Consider the following 22,217-nt stretch of genomic DNA (forward strand, 5'->3'; position numbering starts at 1 on the left):
TCCATGGGCACTTCTTACTGGGTTTAAGTTTGGGCTGGGCTGGTCCAGGCTGCAGGTGTGCCCTCAGCAACTGAGCAGATCCAGGTCTGCTGGTGCCAGGTCTCAGGTCTGGTGGGGAATGAGAGGCTGTAAGCAGGAAACACAGTCCAGAGGGGAGAGCGGCAGGATTCAAGGGGCTGTGGATCTAGGGAGAAAAATGAAATCATGATGCGAGGTTTGAGAATAAAGTCTGAGAATGACATTATTATTGCTGGAGGTCTGTTCTGTGGGGATATTGCTGGTGTGAGGCACAGACTGGGCTGTCAGACTTTTCTTTGTGAATGCATAGACTGGCAGATGTGCTCATCACTGTACAGCCAGTTTCTAGAACAGTGCCTGGCAAAGATGGTATGTAGTAAGTGATTATTTATGGGATGCTTGAAAGTTTGTTGAAAGGGGTTTTTGAAGGATGAGACAGTTCCTAGTCCTTGGATCTAAACTCTGATCCAATAACCTCCCACCCTCCTCCAGTACCTGTTGGCAGAAAGGATCCTTTATTCAGTAGATGATTATACCCTGGCAGCTTTGTGCTCTGTTCTCTGGGCTCCTGAGACAGATCACCTGGGTATGAATCCATCTGCGTGACCCTGCACACATTGCTGAATCTTTCGTTAGGGTTCAGGTTTTTTCTTCTGAAAAATAGGGTAATAATATTTCTTATATCATAACGTTGTTGGGTTTGGCTCACATAGTCACAGTATTTGTTATTGTTGGATGGAAGTCTGAAACCTCTCTCATTGCATCCCTGGTCACTGGATAGGACCTGAATCCACTAAGTACGTGTCTATGGAATCATAATACTGTAGGCACTTACTTGATGTCAAGTTTCAGGCCACATCTCAATTTTGGTTGTCATGACTCTTCTATTTCCTTCTAGCCTATCTTTTAGATGTTTAGACCAACCAGGAGCTCAGTCCATCTCACCTCAGAGACACTAGGCCTCTTCTTAGAAAAAGCTGGTTGTGGCACCAGCTTGGGCCTAGGTGGTTCTAATGGACTCCCTGTAGATCATGGTCCCGGGGGCTTTGTGTCATGTGAGAAGGTGATGCGAGTGGCAGGTGACAGCCAGTAGTTGTAGAGGTGGTGACCTTCAGGCTTCTGACTTACAAGTCCTCCATTCCAGACTGGTCCTGCCCAGCTCACCAGCTCATTCAGCCTCAGACTTTGGGTCAACTGCACAATTAAAAGCTTCCGGAGGGACTGGAGAGCAGCAGTGTGGTTAAATGGTCATGTGGTAGAATGCAGATGATTCATGTGTAAGAGTCTGCTGCACCTAAACATGTAAACAGAACTGTTACCATTTGTTGAAGCCTCTGGGTATTCACTTAGTAACTTCAAAAGGATGAGCTCTGACCAGGGTCTGGAAGTGCACCTGGGTTTGGGAATGGCTCATGGCTGCCGCCAGAAGCTGGTGATGAGGAGGGGCTGGTTCGGGGGCCGGACTGGAAAGGCCTAATTTTACTCCCTGATCTGCTGTTTACTAATCCTGTGACCTTGGACAAGTCACCCTCCTTTCCTAGCCCTCAAGGTTTTCAATCTTGTTTTACTGGCAGAATCATTTTTTAAAAAGATATTTCATGTGGAAGCCAAATTTATGGTTATTACAGATCAAATCAAAAGTAAAACTGCTCTGAATGAAAAGGGGAGGGGTTGGGATGGCCCAGAGCCTTGCTTATTGAGAATGTCCTCTCAAATGGTACACATGGATGGGTCCTGGGGTGTCTCTGCTTTACCCCAAAGGCTTTGCATAAAACAGCTTGAAGCCCCCTAGCCCCAGGGATGGGTAAGGCCCCTTCTAGCTCTGACAGGGGTGTGATTTCATCTGGTAGAATAGCTATTGGGATTGCTAACATAGTAGTTAGGAATGAATGAGCTGGCTGCGGTACAGAGGATGAGGAAGCAAAGATCTGCCAAGGCAGGAGAGGATGAGGAACCAGACCATGTATTCCCAGGGGAAAGCCATTCCCAGGACAGCAGCTTTACGTACTGTGTATCCGACAGGGCTCTCCGTTGGGGACCTCAACCTCTAGGATCTCTTTCAGCCATCTTGCTGTTCGGGAACCCCTGCCCTGTTTCAACAGATGCACAAGGCATTTGCCAGCTGGGTTTAAAATCTTTTATGTCTTATTGCCTAGTATCCCAGTTGGAGATGTGAAGATGAATATGACACAGTCTCGTCCTTGAGGTACTCAGTGTCTGGTGGGGGAAATATCAGAGTGCTGGGAATTATTTGCATGTCTAGGTGCTCTCATGGAGACTGGGGAAAGGTCACTCCAGCCCAGAGGAGGGGGCCACTCCCTGTGTCTGGGGGAGGCCAGCAAGATGGCACAGAGGAGCTGCCCTCCAGGCTGTGACTGAAGACTGAGAGACCACAAATGGACCTGGACAGCAGTGGGAAGGAGGAAGGGAGCTGGGAGGGGCCCCTTAAGCAGGAGGAATAGTGGGTGCACAGTCATGGGGGCCTGAAGAAGGAGCACTGGACTGCTTTGAGAGCAAGTCTGTCTCCATACAGAAGCTCATGCACTTAAATCCAGGTTTACACATTCCTCCTGGGGGGCCCATACTACAGAAGGAAAAGGCCCCTCCATGTGAGCTACAGGTTTAACTTTGGGGAATAGTTGGACATTTAGTGAGAAATGATGTCAAGTCGTTATTAAAATTATTAGAATTTCTTTCCTAGAAATTTCTTTCTGCTCCTTGAATAAATTACCACATGAGACCCAATGCAAATATTTATTTTGGGCGCTCTCTGTATATTTCTGATGATACAACTGGTTGACCTCTCATCAAAACAGAGCTCCAAAGAGACTCTCTTAGTGCCCACTTTATCCATGCTCCCTGAAGGCAAAGGAAGGGAAAGGGGCCTTGGAAGGTTCTCACAGAGATTTGAGAGCAAAAGCAGCTATTTCAGTTCAGTGACTTTTCTCTTTTTATCAGAGACAAATTCCGTAGGAGTCAATCAGGGCCTGGGTAGAAGGTGGAGCTCCCTAAGAGAGGGAACCTTCCCCACATTTTTACTTGGCCCACCCTCACCTCCCTGAATGCATCTTATGGGGTAGGGGGTGCGGAGAATCAAGGTGCTGGGTTTTGTTTCTGCAACAAAAACATGGTCAACACACATTGCTCAGACTTGACAATAATCTTCTCACCCTGATTACATTCCCACCCCCTACAAATAACACTTCTCTCTCTTTTGTCCCCCTCTCTGCTCTATTTTTGCCCACATATGTATTCCTTTGATACTTACACGTCAACATTCTGCCCTATCCGAATAAGCTGCTCGACAAACTGAGGCTTTTACCCATCAATAGGGATAGTCGTGCCATAAATGAGGCCATCTCATGAAGGCCTCTTCCCAGAAATTCTTGCTGAGGATGTTCCAAAATGTGCCCCTCCCTCACATTTCATATAATTTGTCATATTATAGTCTTTGCAACAGATTCTATATCTGCTGAAATATGTGTAAATATATATTTCAAATATATGTGAAAATTTATAAGTACCCTATATTCAATTTCCTTCTTAACAGTTCTACTCTGTCTCTACTTTCAAGTCTTTGAGGATTGGCTGGTTGTAAATTACATGTCATTAATGATTGTCTGACCAGGGAACAGGGACTCCTGGCGTCCCACTTGCCAAGGGGATGGTGGACAGTGGGTTGTGAGCCACAGGCTCAAGCAGTGAACAGACTAACTTTTGCTTGTTTCCAAGTGCTGAGTGCAGTGCCTGGCACAGAGTGGGTGCTCAGGCGTGATTCAGCCAGTGGGTGGATCAGTGTGATCTCCTCGACAATTTAAATCCTGTGTTGATCAAACAAGATGAGGAGCTGACAAAAGCCCTGTCTTAGGGAGTGGGAGTGCTCAGAATTGTGGCCGAGTGTGTGGTGTTGCTTCTAAAATGGGGCCCTCCTGGATGCGGAAGTGTCCTTCTGGTGGGACGTGGGGAGTAGTGGGCACGATGGTGGTGATGGGGCTGGAGTGGGATCATTTCTTCCAAGTAAGATACTCTTTATCTACAGAGGAAGGAAGATCTTGGGTGGCTTTCTCCTCTGCCGCCATCTTTCTGGGCTCCATGTGGAGCTGGGAGAGAGCAGGATCCTTCTCTCTATTCCAACCACTGGGGGAGATGAGCCTGGTGTCACTGTTGTGCCTGGGACTTGTCCTGGGTAGATTTTCTTCCTGAAGGAAACTCTGCTTGGAGGTCAGGGAGGGAGATTGGCATGTCAACTCTACATGCAGAAACAGGGGTACCATGTGAGTGCACAGTCAAAGCCAGGCATTGTGAAGCTTTTCCTATCAAGTGCCAGATAGCAAATAGTTCAGACTTGGTTGTACAGTCTCTGTTACAGCTACTCATTTCTGCTATCGTAGTACAAAGGCAGCCAGAGACAACACATAAACGCATGTACGGCTATGTTCCGATAAAATTTTATTTACACAATAGGCACAGGCCAGATTTGACCCTTGGACTGTAGTTTGCTATCCCCTTCTTGAATTTTATCACTCTAACTTGACAACTTGATTTTGATCTTTGTGCTCCTGACCTTCTTTTCAATTTGCTGAATCCCACAGACCATGGCTTCTGTATTTCTAACCCCAGCCTGGTCGCCCAGCCCCAGCTGCTGGTTGTGTCTTTTCCTCGGACTGTACTTTTGCTCTTGCTGACCCTGCCATTACTACGCACACAGAGACAGAGAGCAAGGACAAGGGAGCCAGTCAAGGGTAAAGCCAGAGGAGACAGTGGAATTCTCAAGAGGAAAAATGTAGGTGTCCATCTCTGGGATGGATGGATGGATGAGGAATATAATTCAGCCAAGCTTCTTTTCTAAGTCTGCTGAGACTACTATTTAGTGTCTCCCTCACACAAAACCAACTCTAGAGCACTAGGTGAGGCTCCAGGGAGACAGAGAACTCTGGCCCGGGCTGGCATATAGTCTGGGAGTTAGGGGGGAAAATCTTTTGATTTTTTGGATGTCACCTGGAACTGATGGAGACCCTCAGAGGATATGCATGTCATTCTGTCCCCTCTGTGTCAGGCCTCTCTTCTTGCCTATAGTTGGTCCTCTGAGGTATCACTCTTTCTATACAGGCTGGAACCTGTTGGAATTCGATGGAGTCCTGGAAGTCACTGGATCTAATTTTATTGTGTTTTACTGCTGAGTAAACAGAAGCTCAGGGAGATAGAACAACTCACCCAACATCACATGGCTAGTGAACAGCAGAGCTGAGACCAGGACCCTGATCTCCTGACTCTGGCACCTGCCCTCAGCACTGCACCTACCTTCCCCAATATGCTCTCTTCTCAGTGCTTCTCTCCTGGTGAAGAACAAGCCAACATAAGTGGAAAAGACCCCCAGGAAATCTCTCAGCACAGCAGCTTACCCCTTCTCCCCGCCTGTTGCTCTAACCCATCCTCCACCCCCACCCCCACCCAGGGAACCACCTTCGTTCAGATTCTGCAGCAGGTAGAGCATCCTGGGAAGGTAGCTCTGGTGTTTCTAGAATGAGAGTTCATTAGGAAAAGTAATTATTCAAATGCCTCAGGCAGAGCAAATTTTACCTTCCCCTCACTCCTCAACCCCTTGTGAGTTCTCAGGACACAGAGCCTCATCATCTGTATTCTCTCCATAAAATACACACTCCAGTGGTGTGAGATGATATGTATTCTTCCTATACTTTTTAAAAAGGCAAACACAAAATAAAAACAAGAGGACCAAGGAGATCTAATTAAGACTCCATAAAGCAGGGGCTGGTATCTCCATGATCTGGCTGCAGTAAGATTGCTCTTTTCTTTCTATGCTGTCACTGATATAAATGAGTTCTTAATTCCTCCTTTTGTGAAGAACAGGTTATCAGGCTCCTATTCATTAAGTTACTCCAGGGCCTGCAGCAGAGCTTAATGGTTCTTTAAATTAGCAGCCTCTGCCTTTAGCACTGTCGGTGGGGCAAGAATAGGGAGTCCTGGGGAAGGGAAATAAATTTCCCAGGATTTGAGGGCTAAGGGACATAGCAACAGATGAGTGACCTTGGAGGTATTTGGAGGGCAGGCCCATCTATCCCCAGATCCACAGGAGGAAGTTCAGACCCCTTACTGTGAATCGAAGGGCCTCCCTGCTCTTTCCTCTGCAGCTTGCCTCTCCTAGCCTGATTGATCCCTCCCCTCACCCCTGTCTCCTCAGCCACACATATGGTGGCCTGAGGGACTCCTCCTCTAGGCAGCTCTTGCTATTTCCTATTCTTGGAATGCCCCTTTCTCTTCCTGCTTCCATCTGGCTTTTCTCAAGACTCACCTCAAGACCCTTCTCTCTAGGAAGACACTTCTGACCACTGAATTCCTCCCTTATAACTGTCAGAGATTTCAAAAACATCCCTGAGATTTTGCACACCCTCCTAGTCCTCTGGACCCTAAAGCCTCGTGGGTGGGTTCTTCTTCAGATCCGAGCTTGACTTCATGTTTGACTCATGTTGTCGAGGAGGGAAGAAGGGAGTAGGAGGAGGGGAAGGGGGAAGAGGGGCAGGGCAGGCTATACAGGAGGGTAAAGCCACTTGATATTCAACACTCCTCTGGACCTGGGTATTTGGTGAAGAATTGAGATGATACTCTGCTTCCTTTTGACGTCCCCCAACCAACACTGAACACTGGCTTCAAGCTCTTTTCATCCACTTTCTGCTCTCCATCAGCCTGTAGATTTCATCCCAATGCACCCTTTCTTACCACCCCACCCCCATTTGCTGCATTACCAAGCTCAGGGCACACAGATGCTTCTTCAGGACCCCTTGGAAAGTGAAAGAGTTTAAAACTGAATGGGATCCCTTGCAAGAACACCACCTCATCCACAAGTCATAGGGATCCAGACTCCTAGGTGCTGCAATTCTATGTGTCCCTTCATTTCAGGTACAAACCATTTTCAGTTTCAGTAATGCCACACCTCAGATGCAGAAAACCCTTTTACTATGGGGGTGCCTTGGTGGTACAGTTGCTTAAGTCTCTGACACTTGATTTTGGCTCAGGTCATTATCTCAAGGTCGTGGGATTGAGCCCTGTGTCAGGATCCAAGCTGGGCATGTAGCCTGCTTAGGATTCTCTCTCTCTTTCTCCCTCTGCCCCTTCCCCCTCCCCCCCAAAAAACTCTTTTACTACCATTATTATTTTTGCTATCCCTATTAGATGTGCAAGCTAAGTCAGGTGCCCTAGAAGCAGACCAAGAAAATGCTCCTAGGAAAAAGTAGGAGAGGGAAGACAGATAGACAGAGGGGGAAAAGAAGAAGCCAAGTGAGGGGCTGGCCTCCATTAACCCATAGTGGACTCCGGAGGAGAAATTAGTCCTCAGGGTTTGTCCTGACTCTTGCAAGTTTGCTGGACTCTCACACTCCCAAATCAGTTATTGGCTAAGGAAGGAGGGAGGTGGGGAATCCCAGGCACTTTGGTTCTCTGGGCTGAGGGACAAACTGACTTCCAGGTGCAGCCTTTAGACACAAAGCCTGGCAGATGCAGGGAAGTGGGCATGCAGAGGCAGCAGGATCCAGCGAGGTCCGGGTGAACCTCACAAGTGCCCACTATAGCGTGTATGTAAAACCTAACATCCCTCGAAACCATAGTCCTTCTAACACATAGGTAACCTAGCCTCATACAGGAAAATGAGGTCCAGAGAAAGAGAGCAATACTTCAAGTTGCACAGATTTAAGCAGAGCAGGGACTTGAGAGGACCTGAATGGGGGACTTCTGACCTTGGTTGAGGCCTCTTGTCTGACATCCAGCCTTCTGTCATCAATTTGGTATAAGGAAAAGATGTCCACTGGTAACCCATTTGGGTAAAACAATATACTGGTTCTAAATTTATCAACCATTATTTTCAAAGTAATTATACTGATGCAAAAAGATTTCTTCTCTTTAAAAAGCATTTACCAATTTCAATTAAATTGCAAGGCCTCCTAGTGCCTGCAAGGTCAGATATTTTACAAGAAACCAAATCCATGTTACAATTCAGGTTGCTTGCCTCTATCCTGCCATCCTCTTCTTTGCCCTGTCCCAACCTCTTGGATCACTGAAATGGGGTCAAGTGATGTGCCTACTTCCTTATAGGTGATCAGCGGATGAAATGGGAAGAAAACCCAGAGCCCACATTAAACCAAGTTGAAGGCCAGTACTGTCCTGATGAGTCAATTTTTTATTCTTTAATTGCAGGTTTTAAGGGGAAACATAATAAAATTGCTCTATAGGACTTATGTGCTTGTTATCATTAAGAGCAGTTTGCTCAGCTAATTGTCAAGAAATGGGCATCATGTTTGCAAATTTATCTTACATGGCATCTGCATGAATTTTGAGCTCCAGCCTGTAAGTACCGCCAAATTTTGAACACCGTCAAAAGCGAAATATTCCTCTCCACACTGCGCGAAATTGTCCAGCAAAATTTCTCAAGCAAATTACCCTGCGGCTGCAATCTTCTCCACACGACACATTTACTGTCCCCACTGTGGGCCTTTGAGGGGACAGAAAATGAGTTTGGCAGAAAGAGATGTCCTCGATTCCCTGCTGAAACAGTATCGTTTCTGCCTTAGTCATAAATAAATAAACTTAAAATGCAAAAGGCAGTTGGAGTGTCATTACCAGCAAGTGTTGACAGTGTTACCTCCTTGCTAATAGCGTTTTAAAAATTAGGGGTTTTGCCATTGAAATTCTTCTGAGCACCATTAACAAGTCATATGGAAAGCAAAATAGATGTTTGACAAAGAGCAATTAGATTTTACAGCTTGTGTGAGTGAGAAGGATCCCAGGCAGGATGAAAACGCCCAGAGATCAATCCCTGCTCCCAGCCACCAGTGTAAAATGAACCCAAGTAGTTTGGGGTGGGGAAGAGTGGAGGGGAGTGTGTGTGACAGCATCTAATTGAAAACTGACAAATGAAACCAGCGACTGCCAGGACCAAGTAAACACACAGCTTCTTAGGCAGGTCTTACTATCCTGGAGAGATTTCTTATTCCTAGGACAGAAGGTGCTTTTCTGGTTTGGGTCCTTGACAGTGGCTAATGTCCATTGGGACTGTGAATAGATTTTAAAGAGGTGCTCCGAATGGATTGTCTGCTTTGAGACTTAGATGTCTTTTAAGTGAAATTGACTGTGTTGCACTGATGTTTGCTGTCAATCCACTCACAGCTTTGAGAATCCTCGGACACGTGGCCTGAAACCCAGGAAATGCACCTGGAATTTGGCAATCCTGTCACAGCTAAGGCACAAGCAGGGCCTACCAGTGAAGATGGCTTGTGGCGAGGAAAGAGCAGCCCAGGAGGAAAGCTATTTATCCTTGCTTCATCTTACCTGAAATTAAATTAGAGCTGTGGAATGCTCCCTGTTGCAAAATTTGCACGGGGTTTCTCGTTTGCTGAGCATACCTGGGGAGAATGTGGTTTAGGCCAATCTGGAGTCTCTTGTTTCAGGTTAACTTGGGGGGCATTTTCCATGCTTTAACAGTTGTGTCTGTATCAAAAAAACCAAAACCAAAACAAAAAGTAGTTCCTGCAATTAAGATTTAGAATTTACAAGGGACCTTGTGAGAGTAGCCAAGAGAAGTGATGAAATTGTCTCCTGAATCCCTGCAACTGTTTAGTATCTTGCTCAAGGCAGATGCAAGAATTAGGTCAGCTCTTGAAACCATCCAGCCTTAAGATATTACAATGCCATGAAGTTCAGATTTTATATCAAGATTTGTAGGAAGCTTTCTTCCCAGTGTTTCAGGGCCCGTTAGCTCATTTGTCAAATGCGAATAACAATAATACCTCTCAGAGGGTTGTTTAAGAGCTCTAAGACTTACATGAGATCCTGCACATGAAGGCAGACTGCCTGTGTGGAGCAAGTGCTCACAAATGTTAACTACAATGACTCTTATTTTCAAAGATAGAGTGGACTCAGGGCTGGACTCAGGACTCAGGACTCAGGAAGCAACATAAATATGAAACATAACAAGGTATTATAAGAAGCCCTCAGTTTTCTTGTTCAGACAATGACATAAAAAACACCTGCTTGTCTTACCTCATAAGGTTTCTTCGAGCATCTAATGAGATAATGAATGTGAAGGTACAGGTAGTTGGTTCAGCAAGATGTACATCTATAACATTAGTTTAAAACAGCTTTCAATGTCCCCTTGCCTGTGTACAGGGTCAGCCCCCTTCAGCTATATGGACCTTTTCCTTCTCTCTTTTTTGTGTGTGACTTAACATGTGAGCTATAAGTACCCTTTTCATTACAGACAGGAGCCCATTTGTGCTTCTTCCAAGAGGGACTGGTGAGGAGCGGGAGGGGGTGGCACTGTGGAGTCTGGCAGGTGGCCCACTGGGTGTGCAGCAGGTGTGGATTTGTCCCTGAACGTATTCAGGCTGGCTGTGTTCTGGGTCCCTCTGGACCTGGGAGGGCTCAGTCCTATTTGGGAAATGGAAGTAGCTTATTGGCTTATCAAATGATCGTGAAAGCCTCTACTCTAAAAGCATTTAGGGATTCCTGTGTTTGAAGAACTTTGGGCTGGCCTGGGGGAGGGTCATGTTCATGGGTGCTTAGGCACAGGAGTACCCCTTTTTCTGAAGAGACAGACCCTAAATGAAGAAATAGCTACATCTGGTCATTTCCATGGGGGTCTGTGTGCAACCCTGGGACCTCTGAACATGGCCCCGGTTCCTCACGTTGCCCGTTTTATACACGGGAGGGGGCTAGTTTGCTAAGGCTTTGGCATTGGGCCCTGTACTACCTGAGGCAGACATCTGGGTCCCCAAGAACAGCCTTTCTTTATAGGTCAGACTCTCACCAGTTCTCACCTGAGCACTAACTAGGCTGTGATGGTGTGACACCTAAAATCTCTGTCCTTTCCTGACCCCAGACAGATGAGGATTAGTCTCTGTTGATCTCCCACAGCAGCCCTGCCCCCAGGCATACATTCTACAGGCTCAATCAATGAACACTTCACTCACCAGGAATATAGGACACCTATGATGTCAACCAATTGTCTCCTGATTGTAAGCAATAGAAACAGACTCTGACTGTGGGGGCAGAAAGGGGAGCGTTTTTAGACACTTGTAATAGCTGCAGACTGCTAATGTCCACCAGAGCCATTCTTCCCTTCTTCCAGCCAGAGACGACATTTCCTAGCCCCACCCTGACAGCCCCGTATGCCCGGATGCCCAATTTCTGGCCAATGAGCATGAGCAGGAGCTGCACACGCCACTTCTAGACCTGGTGCCTAAGACCTCGTGGGTTCAGCCCTGCACATCTTCTCCTCCCTGTGGCTGGAGTAGCTTCAACTGGGGAGGCTTGTGAGGGCACATGGTGCTGAAGGTGTCAGAGCTGTGGCCACGCCGTGACTGCATGGAGCCCAACTGTCCCAGGCGGCTGCTACTATACCAGGAATAACCTTCTGCTTCGGTTGAGCCTCTGCAATTTGGGGCTCTTTGGTTTAGTGGTTTGACCTTCTCCCCAATTAATTCAGGATGGGGAATCAGAGAACTGTTGAACAAGCAAGGCTTGAGAAGGCAGGGCAGGGCAGCTCTGGACACCTCAAGCAGCAAGATTCATGCATCTACTCTCTGGCCACTGCCATGAAGCAGCCTCCTCTTCACTGTCACTACTGGAGGCCTCTATTCATTTAGGCTTCAAATTCCCATGAGATGATCTGACTGGCCCAGCCTGGGGCAGGTCTCTACCCTGAGATCCGTATGCTGTGGCCAGGGAGACAGGGTCATCATGGAAATGCAAATGCTGAGGTTCCCTACCTCTTTGTATCTCCATTTTTTCTGGGAAAGGAGACCACTGGGCACCGTTGTTGTTTTGCCACGTATACGCCGGAGTCGGATGAGGCAATGAACACATGGAGAGGGCCAGGGATTTGGGTTTTGCTGGGGAGACAGGAAAATGAATAGACACACCATGGAGAGGTATGAGCTAACACTGAGGTTTTCATGAGCTATTATGAGAGCTCAAGGGAGAGGCAGCTGACATGACTGGGGGAAGGGGCTCAGGAAGATGTAGGACGTTGAGAGCAGGGTTACTGCGGTGGAAGGAATCTGACAGACTCAGGCTGACATTCCAGCAGTAGCGCGTGGCCTAGAGCAAGTTATGTAAATTATGTAAATTACCACTCTGAACAAGGTTCCTCCTTTGTAAAAGGAAGAGGGTGGTGTTACAACCTGTTTGATAGGACAGAGCTCGAACTATGCTGAAGGTGAGGAGGGGAAATGGTAGAAAAGAAGGGAAAAGAGGTGATATTACTGTTCTACTTGGACAGAATTCATGAGCAGATATCCCTAGGTGCCCAACCAGCCGTAATCAGTCTGTTGTTGCCAAAGACTCTTCCCGTTTGATCCGGATGCCATCTGTGACGGTTAGTTTCATGTGTCAAATTGGCTGGTCGATAGTTCCTGGTTATTCAATTACACACTCACCCAGGTGGTGGTGTGATGACATTTTGTAGCTGTGGTTAACATCTATAATTGGTTGACTTTACGTGGTGGAGATTATTCTCAATGACGTAGATGGGCCTCCCGCCATCAGTTGGAAGGACTTAAATGCAAACCTGAAATTATCCTGAGAAAGAAGGAGGTCTGCCTCAAGACTGCAGTGTCAATGCCTCCCTGAGTTTGCAGCCTGCTGGCCTGCCCTGTGGATTTCAGACTTGCCAGCCCCAGCAGCAGCGTGAGCCAATTCCTTGAGTGCATCTCCTCTCTCTCTATATAGATGAACTACATCTCACTCTAGAAATCTCTGTCTATATAGAGAGATATTAGATATGCAAAATTATATATAGAGATAGTAGATATGAGAAAAACTATCAAAACCATAATATGGTATATGTATATCATAATCAATTAGATATCATATGTGATATGCACACAGATATGTATTTCATTTATATGGAGAGAAAGAAAGATTTTAAAGGAATTGGCTCTTGCCCTATCTATCTATCTGTCTGTCTGTCTGTCTATCCATCCATCCATCTATCTCACCTATGGGTTTGGTGTCCCTAAAGCACTCTAATATGCCGGATCTCTACTCTTTTGCCCATCCAAATGCACACTGAGCCTACGGAAGTTTAAGCAGCTCTTCACTGTTATTTAGGGCCGTGGTAGAGGGTCAGAGGTGGTGGCCCTGGAGGTTCTGTCTTTTTACCATGAGCTGTTGGGTTGGACCTCTGGGTCAGGTGGCATTCAGGGAGGCCCAGGCAGCCATGCTATGACTTCCAAACTCTTGTTCTTCTATTGGTTTTGTTTGTTTCTTTTTACTGTAGGTGCAAAGATTTAGTTACTCATGCTTCTCGTTTCAGGGCATCTTATCATACGTTCCTGCCAGGCCCTTTCTTGGTGCTATGCTTCGTCCTATGCTATTCCTTTTGATTCTCCTTCCCTGCCTGAGGCCTTTCTAACATACTTGATATGTATTTTTTCATTTTAGTTTGTTTTGTTGTAGGATGTAGCATATAGTGTATAAGTATTTTAATGTACATAAACAGAATTGGGTTTTTTTTCTTTCCTTTTTAAATTCAGCAATATGTTTATAAAATCTCTTGCTGTAGGTCTGTTGCTTCTAACCACTGCAGAGTACATCACTCTGTATCCACCATATTTATTCCGTCCTTCCCTCAGAAATGAGCCCTGATCCCACAATCAGCGCTGGAGCAAGCAGCCCCAGGTGTGTACCTCTGAGAATTTCTCTGCCATCTATACCGAGGAGTGGCATGTATGGGCCATAGAGTATCTGAATGCTGAACCTATGCACTTCCAGAATGGTCCCCAGAATGACTGCACCTGTTTACACTGCAACAGCACTGCCTGAAGGCTCCTATATCCCCGTATCCTGGAAAACCGCTGGCATTATCTAGCTTTCTGATTTTTACCAAGCTGGTAGATGTTAAGTGATGGAGCCTTGATGTTTAATTTACATTTCTCTAATTACTAATCAATGTGAGCATCTTTTCATGTGTTTGCTGTGCTCGCGGACTTCTCTGCTGCAAACTGACTGACTCTTCGTGGTTATTGATTATTTTCTTTTGGGGCCTCTGACTTTTTCTTGCTGATATTTTGATTTGCGAGAGTTCCTTGAAGATTTTCAGTATTAGTTCTTTGTCAGTTTTAGATGCTGTAAATATGTCTTTCCATTTGCTATTTGTCAATGAACCTTCATTGTACAAGATTCCTTAGTTTTGATGTTCTCAAATCCATTAATTTTTTCCCTTATGCTTTTTAGATTTTTAAGGAAATTCTTCTCTAACCCTATATTATAAACATACTTTCTTCTGTTATTGTCTATTTGCCTTATAGGTAAGATGCTTAATTCTTCTGGAGTCCATCTTGAAATGCTGGATTTCAAAAAGCTCTCTTTTTCTTAACCCAGTGAGCCAGTTCCCCCAACCCTTGTATCAACAGTTTGTTCCAATTCATTTTGTGGGCCTATATAATTCCCATACCTACACAGGGCTCCATCTCAGCTCTTTCTTCTCTTCCTTTGGACTGTGTTTGTTGATGCATGTTCTATAGTGTGCATTCCTTTGGTTTTATAGTATTTTTAGTAAGGACAATCTTCCCACCTAAGAGAAGATAGGTAGATCCTTACAACTGCTTCTATAATCTTATTATTTTTTAATTAATTAATTTATTTGAGATAGAGAGAGAAAGTGAGGGCAGGGGCAGAGAGAAAGAGACAAGCAGACTCCGCACTGAGTGCAGAGCCCAGAGGGGCTGGATCTCACGACCTTGAGATCATGACCTGAGCCGAAACCAAGTTGGACACTTAACCGACTGAGCCACCCAGGCACCCCTTCTACAATCTATTATTAATTGTTGTTTTTGTTGAAGTACATGAAGAAAATCTGGCCTCAGTCAAATATGTATTAGGAAAAGGTAGTGATATTTTAATAGCCTTTTCAGATAATTGTGGATATTTTTCTCTGATACTATAGTAGACCCCCTTATCTGTGGTTTCACTTTCCAGTTGCCCATCATCAACCACAGTCTGGAAGCAGATAATCCTCCTGGTGCATCATCCGAAGGTTGATGCCTACGACATTCACCTCACTTTATCTCATCCCATTATCTCATCCCAAGGCATTTTATCTGCTTTCATCATCACAAGAAGAAGGCTGAGTACAGCATAGATAGATATTTTGAGAGATAGAGAGAACACATTGACATAACTTTTATTATGGTAATTGTTACAATTGTTTTATTATTAATTGTTAATCTCTTACTGTGCCTAATTTATAAATCAAACTTTATCATAGGTATGTAGGTATAGGAAAAAACATAGTATATATAGGGGTTAGTACTCTCTCTGGTTTCTCACATTCATTGGGGGTCTTTGAATGTATCCCCTGTGGGTAAGGAGGGACTACTGTGTAACAAAACTTGACAACTAGTAATTTCTCTAAAGGTTAGTTGCAATGTGAAATCTGAAACCATATCAATGACCTTTTTATACTCTGTTACATTAAACTTTATTGGTCTACCTTCTACTTTGAGTGGGTCTTTTACTCATGTATGATTTTGTGACATCACATGTTGGTCATTTGGATATTGGTTTCACTGAGTTATGCAGATATTAAAAATAGTGATACATTTCATTTTAGGATATCAGAAGATCACATTCATTAATATCACTACTGATCTCATTAGAAAAGTCTTAAAGTATTGGGAAGTTGTCAAGCTCATGGTGGTAATTACAAGGTTTTCAAGATTCTGATTTTCACTTGAAAGGTTGAATTTTACCATCGGCAACAAATAATGTTAGTTTTCCCTAGAGCGAAAGGCTCCCATCATTCATTTCTGAGAAAATGTCTGTTGAATATTCAAGTCTGAATAACCATAGTTTATCTGTCAGTACTGGTTTCAAACAAAAATGATATTCCATGAAAAAAGTAGTTCAGCTCACAACCCAAACAGTTACACAAGGGCTTTTTCTCAAGACAATTTTCATACTTCAATATGCAACTGAAGTGTTTCAGGTATATTTCTCATTTTATCACATAGAATGTTAAAAAGGTGTTTATCAAGGGCTGAGATTTAATAAAACTAATACCTTTTACTGCGTTAAGGACTTTCTTAAGCCATAATGGCATTTTAAAAATTACAAGTATGTGATAGTAATAATATGCAGTGGAAAAAGAAAATATGTCGAAGTATTATCACGAAAATAGTTTTGACCTTGCAGAGCCCCTGAGCAGGTTTCAGGGATCCTTAGGAGGTCTTGGACCATGTGGGGAGAGCTTCTGCTCTACTGTGCGTATGTGGGAGTGCAATTGCTAGGTCATACAAGTATTCATATCTTCACGTTTACTAGATAAGGTGAGCCTATTTTTAAAGTGATTCTAACAATTTCCACTCCTACTGAGGTTGTGAAGGATTCTCATTTCCCTGCATTCTCGCCACACTTGATAACCAGATTTTTATATTTTGGGCAATATGACGGGTAGGCACCCATACCTCACTGTGGTTTTAACTTGCATTGCCCTGGGCAAGCGCCTGTTCTTATCTTTATTGGCTATTTGTCTTTTTTCTTCCATCAAGTATTTAAGTTTAAGTGTTTTGTCCAATTTTTTTTCTTGTTTTTCTGTTTGTCGGCACTCTTCGTGTAATATGGATTCATCTGTCTTTTTCTATTTCTAAAACTCTTTCCCTTTCATCTCCCCCCCCTTTTATCCTGAAGTCTGTCTGTCTTCCCTATAGAAAGTATACATTTTTAGGAGGTTTGAGTACCCCCCCCCCCCAGTATCTTTACACGTCTTGCAAGGACTGTGGCCACTGGCATTGTTAGACAGTCTGCCTTTTTTTCTCCTCCACTAGGACGGCTGCATGGCAATGGACTCTGGTGTCCATGACTGACAGCTTTCTTCAGGAAGGAATGGGGGAGCTCTGCACCTAGGACATTACCCACCAGGATTTTGTTTTCTTTAAGGCTTGTGCTGATTGCATAGGCTATATTAGTTGTCATGAATGAGAGACATGGAGACAGAAAGGGAGAGGAAGAAGAGCTTTGGATAAAGAGGAGAGAGGAGGAAGAGATTTTGAGTGACAGCGGGAAGGGGAGGTGGCCGGAAGACCCTTTGAGCAGTGAGAAGCTGCATCACCAGCTATGGCAGCTCACTGGAAATGGGAGGTCGTCCCATAGAATTGGGGGATTCCCAGCCTCAACAAGGATTCCGATGCCTGGGGCACAGTGTGCAAGATGCAAGACTTTTGATCTCCAAGTCCCCTGCAACTGTGCCCAATGTGGATGCCAGCATTTACTATGACTGGTGGGGTGGGGGGCTTCTGGTGGTCCTTGTGCAGATTCTGAGCACCTCATGAAGCTGAGCTCTCTGAAGTGAGGTTATCAGTTCTCCCGGATGGATGAGGACTGAAAATCAGATAGAAAGAGAATAAAGAAATGGATATTTCTAAAACAAAAACACTCAAAAACGTATCTGTATCCCTATGTTTATTGCAGCATTATTTACAATAGCTAAGATATGGAAGCAGTCTAAATGTCCATGCATAGATGAATGGATAAAAAAGATGTGAGATATATATATATATCATATATATATGATATATATATATGTGATATATATATATATACACACACACACACACACACACACACAATGCAATATTACCCAGCCATAAAAAAGCATGAAATCTTGCCATTTGCAACAACATAGATGGATCTACAGGGTATAATGCTAACTGAAATAAGTCAGAGAAAGATGAACACCATATGATTTTACTCATATGTGGAATTTAAGAGGAAAAACAAACAAACAAAGCAAAATGTGACAAACAAAAAAACCAGACTCTTAGCTATAGAGAACAAACTGGTGGTTGCCAGAGAGGAGGTGGGTAGGGGGATGGGTGAGACAGGTGAAGGAGATAAGAGCACACTCATTATGATGAGCACTGAGTAATGTGAATCAGTTATTGAATCATTATATTGTAACACTTGAAACTAATATAACATTGTATGTTAACTATACTTAAATTGAAAAGAAAATAGATATTTCATACACTCAAGTTTGGGGACTGATATTTATGACTGCTAAAATCTTAGCTCTGATTTTATTTCTTATGAACAAATAATGCTGAGAACACACTCTCCTCTCTTTTGGCCCTGAGTAATAGCTCCCAACTTTTTACATTGACAAATAGTAATAGGCCCATGCCCAAACTAATCAGTGAATTTGTAGATAGTGTGGAGTTTGGGAATCTGTCTTTTAATAAGCTTCCAAGTGATTTTGATTCAGGGACCTGTGTTTTGTTTGCTAAATTTTTCCTGAGTGGTTGGTGAGGGATACAGTTTCACCCGGCTCTGTCTCAACAACTGTGGTGCAAGATTGTTACCACTATTAAAGAAAATGCTTGTGAAATGCCCAGCATGAAGGGCAATTAGTGATAGGTTCTGTTACAATGATTACTAAAACAGGTGTTACTTGGGTTTAGCTTGAAAGGTTGAGTAGAAATTGGCCAAAGAATGGGGAAAAGGTGTGTCAGACAGAGAAAGATCAGCACACTCCCAAGAGAGCATGACACATCCATGTGGCTGGAACGTAGAGTTGTCAGGAGGCTGCTTCGAAGGGAAGCTGCTGGAGAGGTGGGCAAGGATCATGTCTTTGTATGCTGAGGGTTTTGAAAATGGAAATGAGCGGGGGGAATTCAGAGGGGGAGATGAATCATGAGAGCCTAGGGACTCCGGGAAGCAAACAGGATTTCAGAGGGGAGGGGAGTGGGGGATTGGGTTAGCGTGGTGAAGGGTATTACGGAGGGCACGTACTGCATGGAGCACTGGGTGTTATACGCAAACCATGAATCATGGAACACTACATCAAAAACTAATGATGTACTCTATGGTGACTAACATATCATAATAATAAAAAAAATTGAAAATGGAAATGGCATGCTTGGCCAATGGATTGAAAGGGAGAAGGCCTGGAACTGTGGAGACCTGGGAAGGGCTGTTCTAATAATTCAGCCTCATCCACCTTGCAGTGCTGTGCTGCGTGAGATCGACTCTCACTGCCCCTTGAGTTTGGGATCCATGCAGTAGTTGCTGTCTTCCTTTTGAGACGCGTCTGGTGTGTCATGCTTGTAATGATAGTAATCAGTTATAATTGCACTGACAGTATCTAGTGAGAAGGAAAGCGGCCATGCCTTAAAGCCAAAAGATTGGTCAAAACTATCCCCATGGGCTGTGGAGCCCAAGGCCATATAAAGGGCGTTTGGAACAAGCATGTTACTCTCTGTGCCTCCCTTAGCAAGTTATTTTCTGAGCTAGATAGGGTATTCCCCTTATCTTGTGGCTGGATGGCTGTGTCCCAAATCAAGGATGCATAATTCACCCTGGGGCCGCCTGCCTGAGAAAGAGAGACCCAGAGGGCAAAAACCGAAAGAGGAAGTCAGCTTCCTAAACCCGTTGTCCTTCTCTCCAGAAAACTGATGAGATTTTCCTTTAGACCTTGCACCTTGAGCCCCTTTTTGCCACCTGGCTTCCATCCTCTGATTTTTATCCCTTTTATTTACTGCTATCCCCAGCATCTAGAACACTGCCTGACACATCTTAGTCACTCTGAAATGGCTGTCGGCTGGATGAGTAGCCTCTGAGGAAGTGGGGTACTGGCTGCTGCAGGCTTATCTTCCAGCTCACCTCATTCTTGCCCGTCCCCTCCCGCAGGTCAGCCTCACTTGCTGCCGGCTCCTTCCCGCAGCTTGTAAAGGAGCTCAAGTCTCTCAGGTAAAAATAGAAACACTCTCCAAGGGCCCTCTAGCTAATATTCTGTCTGCCTTGTCTCATTTTCCATTCACTCCTCAAACTTCTCCCATTGTCCTCTGTGTCCCCCACTCCACTGGAAGGACCCTCCACAAGGTCACGAGTGATGCCTGCCGAGTCGCTGTTTGCTTTTCAGTCCTTACCTTAGCTTTCGTGTAAGGGCCACTTCCCTCTCAAAACTCCCCTCTCCTGGGGAGGAAATGTTGTGCTTCACTGATTTTTCTCAGGCCGTGGTGCCTGGTGCAGCCCCCGGCCTGGGTTCTTCCTCTTCAGGCTTCCTCATCTTTGGGGCCCCTTAGGGTTCCATCCTCAGCCCTTTCTCTTCTGGCTCCCTTGTTCCCCAGGGGACGGACGTGCTGAGGGCCCACCAGTGCTTCCTTCCTAACTCCAGACTGATCACCACTTCCTGGACAGCTGCACAAGCTGCCTCACAGGAGACCCCAAGGGGTGACAGAAACAACCCGGGGTCTCATCTTGGGTGTGGGGGTCTCCTCCCTAAGACCACCCTGAGGGCTAACGACTATATCCCTCAGGACCCAGTATTTATTAGAGTTGAATTTAATATGGGACATCGGGGGCACCTGGGTGGCTCAGTCAGTTAAGCATCTGCCTTCAGCTCAGGTCATGATCCCAGGGTCCTGAGATTGCGTCCCGCATGGGGCTCCCAGCTCAGCGGGGAGCCTGCTTCTCCCTCTCCCTCTGCCCTCTCCCTCTGCCCCCTCCCTCCTCCTCCCCCTGCTCTTGGTCTCTCTTTCTCTCTCTCTCTCTTTCTCTCTCGCCGAATAAATACATACAAATAAGACCTTTAATATGGGAGGTAGGTGAAAGGGCACTAGAGCATGGAAGAAGCAGAGTGAAGCCGCCACCACCACTGAGCCAGGGGAGCCAGGAAGAGGTGGTTGAGGGAAGCCAGAGGCTCTGTGGGCCCTCTGCAGAGCTGACATTGAGACCAGGCACAGAGAGCACACCGTGGCTGGGGCTGGACCCTCAGGAGGTGGGAGAAACTACAGGCTGGGACTCAGGGCTCTGAGAAGGACACTGACCACGCTGCTCTTTCTGAAGGGATGCATCAGGCTGGCTGTGCAAGAGCCTCTGCACTACTTCTGCTGCCAGGGTTGGGAACCTCAGGGGCAGCGGGATGGGAAGCAAGGGGAGCAAGGCTCATCCTTCTCCCTCCCTGTCGCCCTCTAGTGGCCCTTGTTGCTAGAAGTTAACGGGAGCCCTCTGGAAATGAAGCAATGTGGTCTTCAGAATTCAGGCTGATTGGGACCCGAACTGATCCTTAGCATTTCATCATTCAGCTCCAAACCTGCTCCTCTCCCTGTGCCTCACGTCCCAGGTAAGGCTCTACCTATTCACGCTCCAAGTCAGCCTAGTGGAGTCCTCCCGGATGCTGTCTTTTCTCATAGCCCACAGCCTCCTAACTTACGTTTTGAAGTTGTCTTTCCTTTTTGTCCCTGGGGCCCTCTGCACTCATGTCAACCCTTGTCATCATCATACTAAGAAACAACTATAATGGCTTCCTTCCTGGTCTCTTTGACTCCCTTCTTGATCCCTCCATGCCATCCAAGCCTTAGCCAAAGTGATCTTTCTAAAAATTAATCTGATAATATGACTCCACTGTTGCACGCTCATCCATGGCTCTTCTTTGTGACATGAGAACGTGCAGCACCCAGGAATGGCATTCTGAGTTTCTCATCACCTGGTTTTCTTATCATCTATTGCCCTCCCTGGCCTGCCTTGTACCTTCTATGTAAGCCATGCAGAAGTACAGGTGGTTCCATGGAACTGTTCTCTCCCTCCATCATCCATGTCCCTCTGAAACGCCGACCTGCCATCCCATGTCTTGGCTATCTGCAAACTCCTTTCTCATGTTCTTAAAACCAGCTGCTGGTGCTTTTTCTGAAAAGTCTTCCCTGATCTCTGCAGGGTGAGTTAATCATTTATTCCTTTGTGCCCCTATTGTGGCCTGTATCTGTAATATTATTTACCACATTGAATTGCATATTTGCATTTGTAAATCTGTCTTCCAATATGAATTAAGATTAAATTCAGCAAAAAGTAGCAGGAAATCCCAAATAGTAAGGGCATAAAGAGTGTAGGTGTTCATTTCCAAGTCACAAGTCAGTCGGCAGGCATTCCCAGGCTGGCACGATGGCCAGATGCTTCCACCCAGTTGACCCACCTCCCCTACCGTACAGTTTCCATTCCTGGTCTGAATGGCTGGCTCTTCCAGCTCAGCTCATTGGGTTCACATTCCAGTCAGCAGGGAGGAGACAAAGGAGGGGGAAGGACACAGCTCCTCAAGCTCAGGCCACCTCCCCAGACCACAAACTTCTGAGAAGAGGATTGTACTAGCTTCCCAGGGCTGCCGTAACAAATCGCCTCACACTTAAAACCACAGAATGTAC

The sequence above is a fragment of the Ailuropoda melanoleuca genome, chromosome 18, assembly GCF_002007445.2.
Source record: "Ailuropoda melanoleuca isolate Jingjing chromosome 18, ASM200744v2, whole genome shotgun sequence".
Taxonomy (NCBI): domain Eukaryota; kingdom Metazoa; phylum Chordata; class Mammalia; order Carnivora; family Ursidae; genus Ailuropoda; species Ailuropoda melanoleuca.